Source organism: Jaculus jaculus, chromosome 10 (genome assembly GCF_020740685.1).
Source record: "Jaculus jaculus isolate mJacJac1 chromosome 10, mJacJac1.mat.Y.cur, whole genome shotgun sequence".
In the NCBI taxonomy this organism is placed as follows: Eukaryota; Metazoa; Chordata; class Mammalia; order Rodentia; family Dipodidae; genus Jaculus; species Jaculus jaculus.
The window spans coordinates 36,723,308-36,738,966 of record NC_059111.1 but is presented as its reverse complement, the minus strand read 5'-3'; the positions used below and the strand labels follow the sequence as shown (position 1 = coordinate 36,738,966).

General features: G+C 39.4%; 1 pseudogene; it reads right to left on the bottom strand.

Moving 5' to 3' along the window:
* Nucleotides 1–8,201: 8,201 nt before the first annotated feature.
* LOC101595247 lies at nucleotides 8,202–15,213 on the bottom strand (annotated as a pseudogene).
* Between the last annotated feature and the right edge of the window lie 446 nt (nucleotides 15,214–15,659).

The window sequence follows — 15,659 nt, the reverse complement described above, 5'->3', positions numbered from 1 at the left end:
GTGAACTATAAGAGACACAGAAGCAACCAGTTAGGTAAGATATACCTGAATGTGCAGTACAAGCATGCTTGTTATGTGGATAACCAAATGTTTTCTGTTTGGATTTGAAGTTTGCGTTCACAGAAGTAATCAAAAATACATAAATAAAAATAGGTCAAGAAGGAGATAAAATAGAGTTTGAATAATTAACATGTAAACATAAAGATAAGGCTGGAGAGATGGCTTAAAGGCTAAAGAGCTTGTCTGCAAAGCCTAAGGACCCAGGGGTAAACATCTACGTAAGCTGGATGCACAAGGTGGCACATGCATTTGGAGTTTATTTGCAGTGTCTGGAGGCCCTGGCATACCCATTCTCCCTCTCTTTCTCTCTCTGCTTCTCTGTCTCTCTCTTAAATAAATAAATAAAATATTTAAAAAATAAGGCTGGAATGAAAGATAATTGTTTACTTTTACTTAAAATATCACTTGGTAATATATTCTAATGTCCTGAGTGTTAATGTATATGCAAATGCTCATATAACATGAACATATATGATACCTTCTTTACACCATAAATATATATATATCTACACATATCATTATTTGCAGTTCAGTTTAGGGTGATTCTAATATGCCATTCTGTAATTATTTGGACTCACTTTCTTCACAAAATAGGGGAGTTGGAGTAAATTAGAAGGGCTACTATTGTAATTAGCTTCAAGTTGTTGAGATAAAACACCCCAACAAAAGCAGCTGATGGGATAAATGGTTACATGACTTACAGTCTCAAGGGGAAACTTAACAAAGGTAGGGAAAGGGGGATAGAGCCAATGATGGCCATCACTTGTTGCCACAGCAGCTGGCAAAAAGCAGAAATAGAGTGAGCCGAGCTCTGAAAAGTAGGAGCTGGGCTATAGTACCCCACAGCTGGCCTCTAGCAACACACCTCCCTCAGCAAGTCTCCAGCTTCCAAATTGCCAACATCTGAAAACCAAATATTAAAAGCACGAGTCTCTTGAGGACATCTGGTTTGAATCAACACAGTTCCTTTAGCATGATCAAGATGAGAGTCCTTTGTTTAAGAGTACACTGGTGGGGCTGGAAGGATGGCTTAGCAGTTAAGGCATTTGCCAGCAAAGCCAATGGACCCAGGTTTGATTCCCCCAGACCCACGTTATCCAGATGCACAAGGGGCACATGCATCTATAGTTCATTTATAGTGGCTGGAGGCCCTGGTGCACCCATTATCTCTCTCTCTCTCCCTCTTTCTATGTCAAATAAATGAATAAAACAATAAAATATTATAAAAACATGCTTTGGTCTTTCTCTCTGCTTGAAAATAAATAAAATAACAAATATATTTACAAAAAAAAGAGTACACTGATGAGCAATTTCCTTCTATATTAGTTCCATGAAAACTAACTTTCTGTGGCTTTCATGAGAAGCCAATAATTTATCATCCATTCATTGGCATACTAAAGGAGTAGCTCTCCCTCCGAATAGGATTTAAGAAATTCCCCTTCTATTTTGTTAGAGTTCCTGGTTGATTATTCAAGCTCATATTATTGAAAGACTCTTGGAAATACTGCTAGTATCTCCTGAACCCCAGAAGCCATACTTGTAATGTGACTCCATTCCTCCTAATCTACCATGGGACCATGTGATCCAGAGTCCATTGGAAAATCACGTCTGCTAGATACAGGAAGTACTATATTCATTAAAATAGACATGTGGTGTCCAGAGTTGGTTGAATGTGCTGTAGAAGGCATGTTGGGAGTTCCTGTGGCCTTTCATCTATTGAAGAATATACATAGGAGATGCCGGGGAGTATGGTACTGAGTTGACATTTGTTGAGTTTTGTTATGGTCTGCCATCATGTGAAACCATATTCGTTCCAGACATTTTGATGCCACCTTAAGCATTCAGAACAGCGCATGGGGAGGATAGTGAAGTCTTCATCACATATCAGCAATTTTGTAATAATAACCAAGAGTCAGCTGTGTTCTTAAGTGTACCATTGTCCTTGAGAGAATTATTCTGTACATTGGTCTACAATACTTTTATGTACTTATTGTAGGGTGGTCTATTCCACTTGGGAGTGATGACTGAATTTCTGGGACATCTCCAAGTCCTTTCTGGCATGAGATGCTCTAGGTGTACCTCCAGCTTGTTTTTTATCCTAGCCCCAGAGCAGCCCCACATTTACTTTATTTCTGGTGCTCAATGCATTTACTAATTGTTTCTAGCATTTAAACTGGGGGAAATTAAAATGTGAAAGATCTCATTGTCTCATAACATTATTTCTAAATCATTGCATTTCATTGTTTGTTAAAATCTGATTAACATGATTTTAGAGGAGATTTTTCTAAAGGTTATTGCGACTGCAAGTAATAGCATTGATTATACTGTTTGGTCACTATTTTACATGTAGACTCTTATTTTATAATTATTATCTTATAAGCATGTGCCTCAGAGTAATGACATAATCATTAGTTTACATGGGCAGAACTCAGATAGGGGACTAATCCCAAAGTATGATGCTTCATATTCATGTTATGTTGCTTTATAAACAACCCACCATTGAGCTTCTTTCAGTATTACAAACTAATGTTAAATTGGTTTATTTTCAGTTTTTCAAACTAAAGTTTCAATATTTTATTTTCAAGTAAATTATTGAGATAATTGTTCTGGTCAATACTTAAAAAAATTTTTTTAATCACATATATATTTTATTGACAATTTCTATACTTACAGACAACAAACCAGGGTATTTCCCTCCCCTCCTCTTCCCCACTTTCTCCATAGCTCTGCTCTCCATCATATCCCCTCCCTCTGTCCATTAGTTTCTTTTTTAATTTGATGTCGTCATCTTTTTCTCCTATTATGAGGGTCTTGTGTGGGTATTGCTAGGCACTGTGAGGTCTTGGATATCAAGTACAAATTCTTCCTGGACAGTTCTATGTAGGGAGTGGTATCCTTCCTTTGGCTCTTACATTCTTTCTGCCACCTCTTCCACAATGGACCCTGAGGCTTGGAGGGTGTGAGATGTTTCAGCGCTGGACACTCCTCCATCCCTTCTTCTCAGTACTATGTTGCCTTTTGGGCCATGCCAGTGGTCATTGCCATCTGAAAAGAGAAGCTTCTCTAACTAGAAGTGAGAGTAGCATAAATATGTGAGTATTAACACTAAGTGTAGTGATTTCAGGGCAATTTTGTGAGAGTAATATATGCATTTATTCAAACAAGAGCAAGCTTTATACCCCTAAGGCTCATGACCTTTCCTACTATAGGCTTTTGATTAGGATTTCAGTACCAGGCACATATTCCCTCCTATAGAGTGGGCCTTCAGTCCAATTAGAGAGCAGTTGGGTTCCCCAAGAGCAGACATGTCACTATTGCACTTGTTCAGACATGTGGCCTGTCTGACCAAATTTGAGGTTTCCAGTGTCCACTGTTTTCACTGCTGATCACTTCTGTCTCTCATAAGACTTCATACAGTGCAGCTTTTTCCAGCTTTCAGTTTGCTGGGCTACAGGGAGAAAGTTTTCTGCTCATAACCACCTTGATTTCTCAATGACTTTGATGCTCAGACATGTGACATCTTCAGCAATAGGGCCTTACCATCTCTTTCTCATGGGAAACAAAGGGCCTTGGCAATAGCCTGTATTTTTTTTTTTTACATTAAGAGTTTACTTTATAACATATTTAACCCAAATACATGTAAAATACAATTTCAACATGTAACAAATATAAACATTACTCATGGGTATATGTCATTCCTTGTCTCACACTGTCTTAAGTCTAATGATTTTCTTGTGCATGCGCCTGTAATGTTTTGTAGGCAATTCCATTGTGTAGATGAACCACATCTTTATTGTCCATTCATCTGTGGATGATCATCTAGGCTAGCTCCATTTCCTAGCTATAAACACTGTTGTGCAAGTATTTCTAAGGTAGTGAGAGGAGTCATTAGGATATATGCCTAGGAGTACTATAGCTGGATCATATGGTAAGTTTATTTTTAGCTGTCTCAAGAATCTCCACACTGATTTCCACAATGGTTATAACAGATTACATTCCCACCAACATTGCAGAAGTGTTCCCCTTTTATCACAACCTCACCAACAGTTTTTGTCATTTGTTTTCTTGATGGTAGCCATTCTGACAGGAGAGAGATGGAATCTCAAGAAAATTTTAAGTTGCATTTCCCTGATGGCTAAGGAAGTAGAACACATTTTTAGATGTTTATATGCCATCTGTACTTCTTCCAGTGAGAATTCCCTATTTATTTTCATAGCCCATATTTTTATTGTGTTGTTTGATTTCTTATTGTTCTAGTTTTTTTGAGTTCTTTGTATATTCTGGATATTAATCCCCAGTCAGATGTGTAGTTGGCAAAGATTTTCTCCCATTCTGTACGTTGTCTTTTTGCTCTATTCACAGTGTCCTTTGCTGTACAAAAGCTTTGTAATTTCATGAGATCCCAGTAGTTGATTAGTGGTGTTATTTTCTGAGCAATTGGGGTTATATTCAGAAAGTCATTTCCTATATCAATATGTTGAAGGGTTTCCCCTACCTGTTCCTCTAGCAATTTCACAGTTTCACGTCTGATATTAAGGTCCCTGATCCACTTGGATTTGATTCTTGTGCATAGGGAAAGACAATAATCTGTGTTCATCTTTCTACATATAGATACCCAGTTTTTCCAGCACTACTTGTTGAAAGGGCTGTCTTTTCCCAATAAATATTTTTGGCATTTTTGTCAAAAATCAGATGGCTGTAGCTGCATGGATAACATCTAGGACCTCTTTTCTGTGCCATTGATCTACATGTCTGTCTTTGTGACAATACCATGCTGTTTTTTTTTGTTTGTTTGTTTGTTTTCCTACGGCTTTGTAATATAGCTTAAAATCGGGTATGGTGATACCACCAGCCTTTTTCTGTTGCTCAAAGTCATTTTGGCTATTCGAGGTTTTTTGTGCTTCCAAATGAAATTTTGTATTTCTTTTCTATCCCTGTGAAGAATGCCAATGGAATTTTAATGGAGATTGCATTAAATGTGTAGATTGCTTTTGGTAAGGTTGACATTTTCACAATATTGATTCTTCCAATCCAAGAACATGGGATATCTTTTCATTTCCTTGTGTGTTCTGCGATTTCTCACTTGAATGTTTTAAAGTTCTCATTGTAGAGCTCCTCCCCTTCCTTAGTTAAGTTTATTCCAAGGTTCTTCCTTCCTTCCTTTCTTTCTTTTTCTTTCTTTCTTTTCTTTTCTTTCTTTCTTTCTTTCTTTTTTTTTTTTTTTTGAGGCAATTGTGAATGGGAGAGATTCCCTGACTTTGTTCTCTGCACATTTGTTGTTAGTATATAGGAAAGCTACTTATTTCTGTGTATTTATTTTTTATCCTGCTACATTGCTAAAAGTGTTTATTAGCTATAACAGTTTGTTGGTAGAGGTTTTAGGGTCTTTTATGTACAGAATCATATCATCTGCAAATAATGATAATTTGATCTCTTCCTTCCAATTTGTATCCTTTTTATGACTGTCTCTTGCCTTATTGCTATAGCTAAGACTTCCAGTACTATATTCAATAAAAGTGGGAACAGTTGACACCCTTGTTTTATTCCTGAATTTAGTGGAAAAGCTTCAAGTTAGTCACAATTTTTCATTATGTTGGCTGTAGGTTTGTCATAAATAGCTTTTATTATGTTGAGATATGTTCCTTCTAGTACCAGTTTCTGTAATACTTTTACCATGAAAGGATGTTGGATTTTATCAAATGCCTTTTCAGCATCTATTGATATGATCATGTGATTTTTGTCCTTCAGACCATTTATATGATGCATTACATTTATTGATTTGCGTGTGTTGAACCATTCCTTCACACCTGGGATAAAGTCAATTTGGTCAGGGTGAATAATCTTTCAGGTATATTATTGTATTCTGTTTGCCAATATTTTGTTCAGAAATTTTGCATCTATGTTGACCCAGGTCATGAGGGAGATTGGTCTGTAATTTTACCTTTTTGTTCTGTCTTTGCCTTGTTTTGGTATGAGGTTGATGCTGGCTTCATAGAAGGGGTTGGGTAGAATTCCTTCCTTTTCTATTTTATGGAAAAGCTTTAGAAGCATTGGTGTTAGTTCTTCCATGAAGGTTGGTAAAATTTGCCAGTGAATCCATCAGGACCTGGGCTTTTTTTAGATGGGAGACCTTTTATAACTGCTTGGATCTCTGTACTTGTTATAGGTCTATTTAAATGGTTTATCTCATCTTTATTTATTTATTTTTTTTTGCTTTTTAAAAAAATTTTATTGTGTTTTCAATGGAGAAATACATCATCTGTTTACAAAATAGCTCTTGATAAATACAAGGAGTACAGATACTATAAAACAAAGCAAACTCCAGCCATTAGACACTACTTACATCATGCGAAAGCAATAGTCTGATCTCCAGGTTATGAAAACTAGAATTAAAATGTTACTACACAGAAAAGATCCAAGGTTCTAGCCTGGCAAAACTTGGATGCAGTTACATGAAATGTTTAATAAAATGAATTTTTCCCCCAATGTGTAAACAAAACGACAAGACTAAATCTGTGCCTGGCAATGTCAATCTAACTCTGAAGCTGCACAGACACCTTACACTTCACCTGCTAGCTGACCATCTTGTTTACATAGGTGTGGGAGGGCGGGCAAGGTGACTGGGTGGAGCAAAGACGTGGAAAGGAGAAATATTGTATGCCAAACATTAGAAAGTCATGGTGAAAAGAAAGCCTAATTAATGCATAGCTTATGGGGGGACTACATTCCAACTGTGGAAATTAATTTAGAAGGATGGGAAGAGTTTAAGTAACTGTAGTTCAACATGAAAATGCACATGCACAGGAAGGCTCACAGAACATGCTCGTTAGGAAAAATCTCTCTTGTTCACTTTATCCAGATTAACAAAGAGTAAGTTTACTCACATCTGGCACCCTTCACAAAGATGGATGACAATTCTGCTGCTTAATTATGAGAAGTTATTTTCTTTAAAGGAGCTCCTAATCTTTTGATAGAACAAAACAAAATGTAGAAGCAGAGAGTTGACTGAATGCCAAGTGCTTGCCAGAAATGATTCTTTTAAATGTTTCTATATGTAAAATTTACTGACACATTCTGATAAACCAGTTAAAAATAAAAATTAGTTTAAAAATATAGGAGAAAATGCATTTTGTATACATTTAAAAATGAAAATCGATTTCTGTAAATCTGAAATAGGAGTTCTGTGGCTTGTACAAAATTCCTCTTAAGAGATAAAATGTCCACCCAAGATAAGCAGGTGTGTTTTATAGACATTACTTTTAGTTATTCATAAGTTTCAGCCATGGGACTAAAATTTACTGTTCTGTTCCATGTTGCCATAAGGTCACTGGCTTCATGTCATGGTTTAAGAAAATACTGGCATTGTGGCTTTTGTGAACCAGGCTCTACCACATGCATATGAAGCATAAAGGAAAAGAGGGAAGGGTCAAAAAGTTAATTTTATTTCAAAGATAAAAAATTAAAGGCAAAAATTACGAGCTTCAGTGAGCTCAAAAATATATTTGCTGGCTGATTGCTGATTTGTATGTACTATTAAACAATACCATAAATAAAACCAATATACATTTTAAATCATAACCCCATCAAAGCCAAGTATTTCCTAGTTACTTTCAGTGTCAAAAGTATACCCTAGAGTTGGTGTTATATTTCAAGGGATACAGCCACCTGGAAGGACTGACCTAGACGTCCTCTGAAGTGCTACAGTGCACCACTGCGCAGCAGGACCCACTTCCAAGACCAATGGTAAAGGAGAGTCTTTGTGAAAAAAAATCTATTAAACTGAAAACCTAAAATCAGTTCTACTTTCTAACAAAAAATATGTAAAAGTGCATCAGCAGAATAAGTAATTCTTATGCCAGTTTGTATTGCAAATTTTCCAAGCAATGCATCAAACATAAATTCAATACAGATGCCAATTATGGACACAAATATAGTTTGAGGTGTGTGTGTGTGTGTGTGTGTGTGTGTGGTTTGTTTCTTTTTTAAAGGCAGTAATTTTTCTTGAAATAGTTAATGCAACTATTGCTAACACAGTAATAACAGTACTCCTGGCTTCCACATACCAACCTGGACTTCCAATCAAGTGTGGATCAGCCCAGTGAGGGAGGTCACCAAAAACCTAAATCCACTGTCAGTCATGTCTAGTCTTGTATCCTCCTTCTTGTTTTAGCATCTGAAGACAACAGGTGGAGTTGGCAGATACTGTTAATGGACTCCTGAGGTGGTTTTACTGATTCAGTCTGTTTTACTGAATTCTTGATAACAGGAATAGGATTTGCATGGAGAGCGGGGATAACAGAAAGGTCTGTATTGGATGTTTTCTGAGAGGCCAACAGAGAAGGTGCTGTCTGAATTGTCTCTGACAGACTCATGCTCCTCTCTGTATTGAGTTTTTCCTTAGTTTCTGTTTTGTCAGCTCCACTCAAAGCCAGAAAGTCAGAATCTTCACTTGTTCCATCCTCTTCTGTTTTGGTTTTCTTGGGACTTTCTTCTTTGTGAGAAGAGGATGTTCTCTTTACTCCTACAATAGGATTAGGTGTTTTTGTTGCTGCGTTTCCTGAAGGTCTAGGTGGTGGGTTAACCAGATGTGTGAGCACTCTGGAGACCGTAGGCTTTGGTGGTGGAGAAATGGCTGTGTGGCAGTTTGAGGAATGCTTTTGCTCCATGTACCCTCTGAGCTTTCACTGGAATTGGCTTGTGGCACAAAAACTTCAGTAGCCTGGATGTTGGTCACAGACGCTGCCGTCACAGCTGGGGTAGGAGAATTGCCAGAACTGTTCAATGGACTGGTTTTTGTAGCACTAGTAGGTGAATACACAGACATGCTGTTATCACTATCCATGGACAAGTCAAGGCTGCTGTCATTCAGCGCTGTTAACTGGACTCCTGTTGAATGCTGTATCTGTGAAAGACTGAATATCACAGGTGAGATCAACACTCAGATTTTCGGAGTTTTCTGTTTTTTTTTAAACACTAACCCAATTACCCACATCCTGCAAAAGTCTTCCTTGTCAGGATTTTCTTTGGGTGCAGGAAATGACTGGGGATTCACATGAGCCAATGTAATAAATTCATTCTTCTCCAAGCTTCCAACCAGAATGTGGATTTTTGATTCCACCAAGCCCACCCATTCTAGGTGTTGTTTTTCCGTTGGTGCACTTGCTAGAAGTACAATATAATGCTGTACTTCTGAAAGAAGTTTGGAGCTTCAAAAAGTTTGGACCAAGCCGGGCATGGTGGTGCACGCTTTTAATCCCCACTCCGGAGGCAGAGGTAGTAGGATTGCTGAGAGTTTGAGGCCACCCTGAGACTATGTAGTTAATTCCAGGTTAGCCTGGACCAGAGTGAGACCCTACCTCGAAAAAAAAAAAAAAAAAAACCAAAAAAAAAAAAAAAAAAAAACCAAACAAACAAACAAAAAAAGGTTTGGCCCACTCTGCCTTACTCAGCAAAATTTCATCTGTGATAGCAAGACCTTGTTTAAACTCTTCAACCATGACCAACCTTGTGGAAACAGACACATTGTAGGTGGAGTTCTGTTGTGGGTATGCTGGTGTAATTATAGGCATAAGATGGTACCTATCACTGGGGTTTATCCTTGGTTGCCATACAGGCAAATTAAGATTGCATTCTTCAGGCTGTTTCAAAATCACTGGATTTGGCCATTCCCATTTAGAAAATACCAAGAAAAATTTATGTACAAGAGTTGATGCTATTGCATTTGGATAAAGCTGGCAAGTTCTTGCTACTAGCATTGCCCTGGAAACACCACCGAGGAAACCTAATATATTGGAATAGATGTTGTGCCCTTTGGCCCACAGTTTGATAACTCTCAGCGTTAACCTGAAGTTGTCAATGTTTGGTACTAGGTGTAAGATTTCACCCATTACCCTGCAACCATTAGACTTCTTATACATCATATATCTAAATTTTTAAGGAGACCATCATCTCGTAGGTCCAAATCTTCTGGAATAGTCTGCAGTGCTAATCTTGCAAACAAAATATCAATCTCTATCCCATCAAAACACAGTTTGATAACTGGCACAAATGTCTCAACAGCTCTTAAGTCTTTTACTTCTTCCTGTGATTTCAACTTAATGTAGAAAGATGTGAAAAAGTCACTTCGATCAACATGCCTTGGTACAACACACAATGCATCTGTATCAGCACCTTTTGTATGTACTCCTAATCTGTGAGATCCAAATGTAAAAATTTTTCCTCCAACATTTTCAATTACAGATTGTGGAAGATTCTTGCTTTCACTGATTTCCCAAATCCCCTCTTTCACTAGGTTATTTAATTTTCCCAAAATTAAAATCCTGCGCTGCAATTCCTCTTCCTCTTTGAAGACCCCATAGGGATTCAGAGTCTCCATGAGTTTCTGTGTCAGCAGGCAGTCAGTCTCCTTGGGGGCTTCTAAGCTGATAGGAGATGTGATGCCACAGTGCTTCTGTGGCTGCTGGGTTTGCTGTGATCCCTGTGTTGTAACTGGCAACGCCCAGTCCCCACCCCTGCACCCGCTGCCTCTGCCCTGGGCATGATCCACTGAGACGGGAGGGAGGGGTGTGGCCTGCCTCAGCCCTGGGTCCAGCCCCAGTCCCGCACCTGCTCCCTCCACTTTAAGCACTTCTCCTCCTCCCCCGTCTTAGCGCTGCCACAGCGGGTTTATCTCATCTTGATTTAATTTTGGTAGTCGTATGAATGAAGGAAATCATCCATTTCTTTCAGATTTTCAAGCCTAGAGGCATATATATTCTTAAAGAATGTCCTTATAACTGGATGAATTTCTTTGGCATCTGTTGAAATGGTGCCTTTTTTCACCTCTAATTTTATTATTTTTTGTCTCTTTTCTCTTTCTTAAGATCAAAATTGATAAGGGTTTATCAATCTTGTTTATCCTTTCAAAGAACCAACTCTTTGTTTCATTGATTTTTTTTTTTTTTGGTTTCTATTTCATTAATTTCTCTCCTATTTTTTATGATTTCTTCTCATCTATTGCTTATTCTTCTTTTTCCAAGGCCTTAAGGTGATGCATTATATTGTTTATTTGTGAACTCTCTAATTTCTTAATATAGGCACTTAGAGCTATAAATTTCCCTCTTAGGACTGCCTTCATTGTGCCCCAAGGTTTTGGTATGTTATATTATCATCATCATTTGATTCTATGAGTTTATTGATTTCCTTTTAAATTTCTTCAATGACCCAGTGATCATTCAGTAGTATACTGTTTGGTCTCCATGAAGTTCTGTAAACTCTGTAGATTTTCTTGTTGGTTTGCAGTTTAATATCATTGTGCTCAGATAGAATACAAGGAATTATTTAAATTTTCCCAGCTTTTTTTAGATTTGCTGTGTGTCCTACTATATGGTCTATTTTAGATAATGTTCCATGTGCTGCTGAGAAAAATGTATATTCTGCATCATTTGGACAGAATGATCTGTATATATCTGTTAAATCCATTTGTTCCATGACATCATTTAATTCAGATGTCCTCTGTTTTCTGCTGGGATGACCTGTCCATTGATGAGAGTGGGGTATTAAAGTCTCCCACTACAATTGCATTTGATGTTATCTGTAACCTTAAGTCTAATAGTGTTTGATGAAACTGGGAGCCCATGTTAGGTGCATATATGTTTAGGATTGTAATGTCCTCCTGCTGGAGTGTTCCTTTAGTCAGTATAAAATGACCATCTTTATCTTTGCTCACTAATGCTGGTTTGAAATCTATCCTGTCAGGTATTAGGATAGCAACCCTGCTTGTTTCCTAGGCCCATTTGCTTGAAACACCATTTTCCATCCTTTCCTCCAAAGGTGGTGTCTATCTTGTATTGAGAGATGAGTATCCTGGAGGCAACAAATGGCAGGATCCTGCCTTTTAATCCAGTCTGCAAGCCTGTGTCTTTTGGATGGTGCATTGAGATGATTAATAGTAAGAGTTATTATTGAAAGGTATGCATTTATTCTCGCCATTCTTTTTACTTTATAGTGTTTCTTGTTTTTCCTTTACTCATTTATTTTAACAGTTATTTGGGTGTGGTTTATTTTTTCCTATGTCTTCTTGTGTGTGTTTTGCTTTCTCTTCAGCATCTTAATTTAATTCTTAAATTCCTTTGAGTATTTTCTTTACAGCTGGTTTAGTTGTCATAAATTCCTTTAGCTTGTTTTTGTAGTGGAATGCCCTTATTTCTCCATAAATTTGGATAGATAGCTTTGCAAGATAAGGTAATCTTGGTTGACAGTTGTTATCTTTCAGAACTCGGAATACATTGTTCCAAGTCCTTCTGTCTTTTAAAGTTTGTGTTGAGTAATCTGCAGTTATTCTGATGGGCTTGCCTTTGTAGGTGACTTACTTCTTCTCTCTAACTGCTTTCAATATATTTTCTTTGGTTAGTGTGTTTTGTAGTTTAATTAGAACAGGGCAAGGAGAGGTTCTTTCCAGATTTTGTCTGTTTGATGTTCTAAAAGCTTCTTGTATCTACATTGGCATTTCCCAGTTTTAGGAAACTTTTCTTCTATGATTTTGTTGAAAATACTGACTAAGCCTCAGAATTGAAATTCTTCTTTTGTTATACCCTGAATTGTTATGTTTAATTTTTTCATAGCATCCCAGGTATTTTGAAATGCCCATTCATACCTTGCTATTAGCTTGTCTTTCTCTTTGTTGGACTGTATTAGATCTGCCATGTAGTTTTCTAGTTTAGATATTCTGTTCTCTCCTTCATCCATTCTCCTGGTGAGACTTTGTCCACAGAGTTTTTTGTATCATTGACTATATCCTTCAGAGCCAGGATTTCAGCCTAGTTTTTCCTTCAGTATTTCTATTTCCTTACTTGTGTCTTGTAATGACCTCTTTATTTCATTAAGCTGGTTTCCTGTGTTCTCTTTCAGAAGTTTGTTTCCTTCTTTGCTTCCCTTCATTTTCTTCTCTGATTTCTTTGAGCATAGGTACCATCATTTTCTTGAATTCTTTGTCAGGCATTTCATCTAAAACAGGATCATTGGTGATCATTTCTGATTGATTTATAGTTTTTTGTGGGACTGTATTGTCTTGATTCTTTGAGATTCTTGTATTATATTGTAGTGACTTTTGCATCCTGAATTGATTTGATGGTTCAGTTTTCTACTTATCTGTAGTGTTCTCAGACATGGCAATCAACCTCTATATGCCCTCAGGATATGAGTTCAAGATGCCAGGTGTAGGACTTGTCCCCCAATCAAGCCAGAGAAGTAATCCTAGGTGTTGAGTTTACTTGCTAAGCAAGTATTCTAGTGGACTTGGTGGAATGGAATAGTTTACTAGTAAGTTTTAAACTTCAACCAAGTAACATACATAATCAATAAAAGCCAGCACAAAGTATGCAATTGTGGGGATTAAAACAAACAGATAGTCATATAAAGCCAAAATCCCTAAGGCTGTGTGTTGTTCTACACCCTTAATCTTGTCAGCTGGGAGGTAGAGATTTCTGTTATGAATTGGGTTCCAGGTCAACTTGGATCTGGATCAGACCCTGTCCCCAGTAATGACAGAGCAATATATAATCACCAAAGGAAATAAAATTCAACCCCCAAATATAGGTTATTTGAAAATTGTAAAGCCAATCAAGGATATATACTCTATAACCTTCTCTAACAAGGAAAGAGAGATTATCTCTTGCAAGACTGTGTACCTTTTCTTTTCTTTTCTTTTTTTTTTTTTTTAAATTTGGTTCATCATCCTCATTTCCTTTTGTGGTGGCTTCCAACCTCACCAATGGTGAGTACCCACCTCGATCCTTCTTGTTGTGCTGTGCAGCTGTACCTCTGACTGCTCTCTGTTGGCTGTACTGACACTGGGGGCTGAATGCTGGGGGTCCTGGTTTTGATGGTTGAGGATGGGAGAGTTCAGACTTCTGGAGTTGCTCACACTTTCTGTAGCTCTTTAGTTGATTTCAGATGTCTTTCATTCAGATTTCTTACTTTTTTTTTTGCGGGGCGTGGGGGGGAGGTCAAGGTAGGGTTTCATTCTAGCCCAGGCTGACCTGAAATTCACGATGTAGTCTCAGGCTGGCCTTGAACTCATGGTGATCCTCCTTCCTCTGCCTCCCAAGTGCTGGGATTAAAGACATGTGCCACCATTCCCAATGGTCCTTCAGATTTCTTAACTTTGCAAGAAGGCTGATGGAGTTGAAAAATCTGTTGCTTGGTCTCTGCTGCTGCTGCCTCCGCTGCCTAGTGTGCCTGGCAGGACTTCCCCAGGTGAGCATGTGCGGATTGCAGGCCATGATTGCCTCAGTGGGACTCTGGTCATTTTCCTCCTTTTTGGTGGGTCTTTGTCCCTCTGGCTTCTCTGCTGTGTCTAAGAACAACCAAACTCCTTCACTTTTCAGAAGAAGAATGTATTTTGCTAAAATCCCTCCCTATGCTGATTTGGTATGGCTCCTAAGCCACCAACCTACCTGGAAGTCCTGGCCAATAGTTTTATGAGTAGTTCAAATACATACATCTTATGATAATACATCTAGAACCTTGGGTGAGAAGGCAAACTTATCAGTTCATTCCATTCAGCAAGTGAAACTCTTAGAATATGTTTTAAAGAAAAAAAACAATCAGTGCTGGAGAGATGGTCCAGTAGTTAAAAGGTACCTGTGTACAAAACCTGACATTATGGGGTTCATTCTCTGGTAAAGCCAAATGTACAAAGTGGCACATTCATCTGGAGTTCTTTTGCAGTGGCAGGAGTCCCTGAATGCAATACTCTCTTTCATAAATAAATAAATAAATACATAAATAAATAAATAAATTAAAAAAAAAACACAATCAGAAACTTCCGGTCAAGATGGCGACCACCTAGCTGCACTACAGAGAACAAGGGGAAAAAAAGGCAAGTATTAGAGGGAAATTAGGAACTTTTTGCAAGAGGGAGGGCACATAGGGGTTAACTAGGGAAGCACACCCCCCCACGCCACCCATACCCTCCCCCCGCCCACGGCGACCCGCCGCATCAGGTGCGGCCCAGCGCCCCAGCGGCCCTGCTCGCACCGAGCCCCACACGCCCTGGCGGACCCGCACGCCCAGGGACCCCCACGCCCCACCCCCGCGCAACACCCGAGCACCCGCTGCCCCCCACACGTGCCCCATGCCCCTATCCGCATGACACTCGCGCGCCCCGCGCATCCCGAACGCCCCGCGGTGTCATGAGCCCCGGCGTGCCCAGGCGTAACAAGCGCCCCCACCCCCCGCATGCCCCGTGTGCCCCAACAGCGCGCCCCGTGACCCCTGTGCCCCACCCTCACGCACCTCGAGTCCCCCCCACACCCCGCAACCACCAGCCCTGCGCGTCCTGAGCCCCACCGCATGCCCCGCGCCACCGCGCAACCCGCGACCCCCGCGAACCCCCTGCGCCCCCCCCCACGCGCCACCCTGGCTCTCACCACGGTGCCCCACGCCTCCCGCATGCCTCACACCCTCCCCGGACTCTCCGGCACATCCTGTGCCCCCCAAGCCCCGTGTGCCCCGCGCCCCACCCCCACGTACCTCACGCAAACCCGCGACTCCCCACCGCGCATCCAGAGCAACGCACAGCATCCCACAACTTCCCGCACCTCTGCATGCCTCAGCGT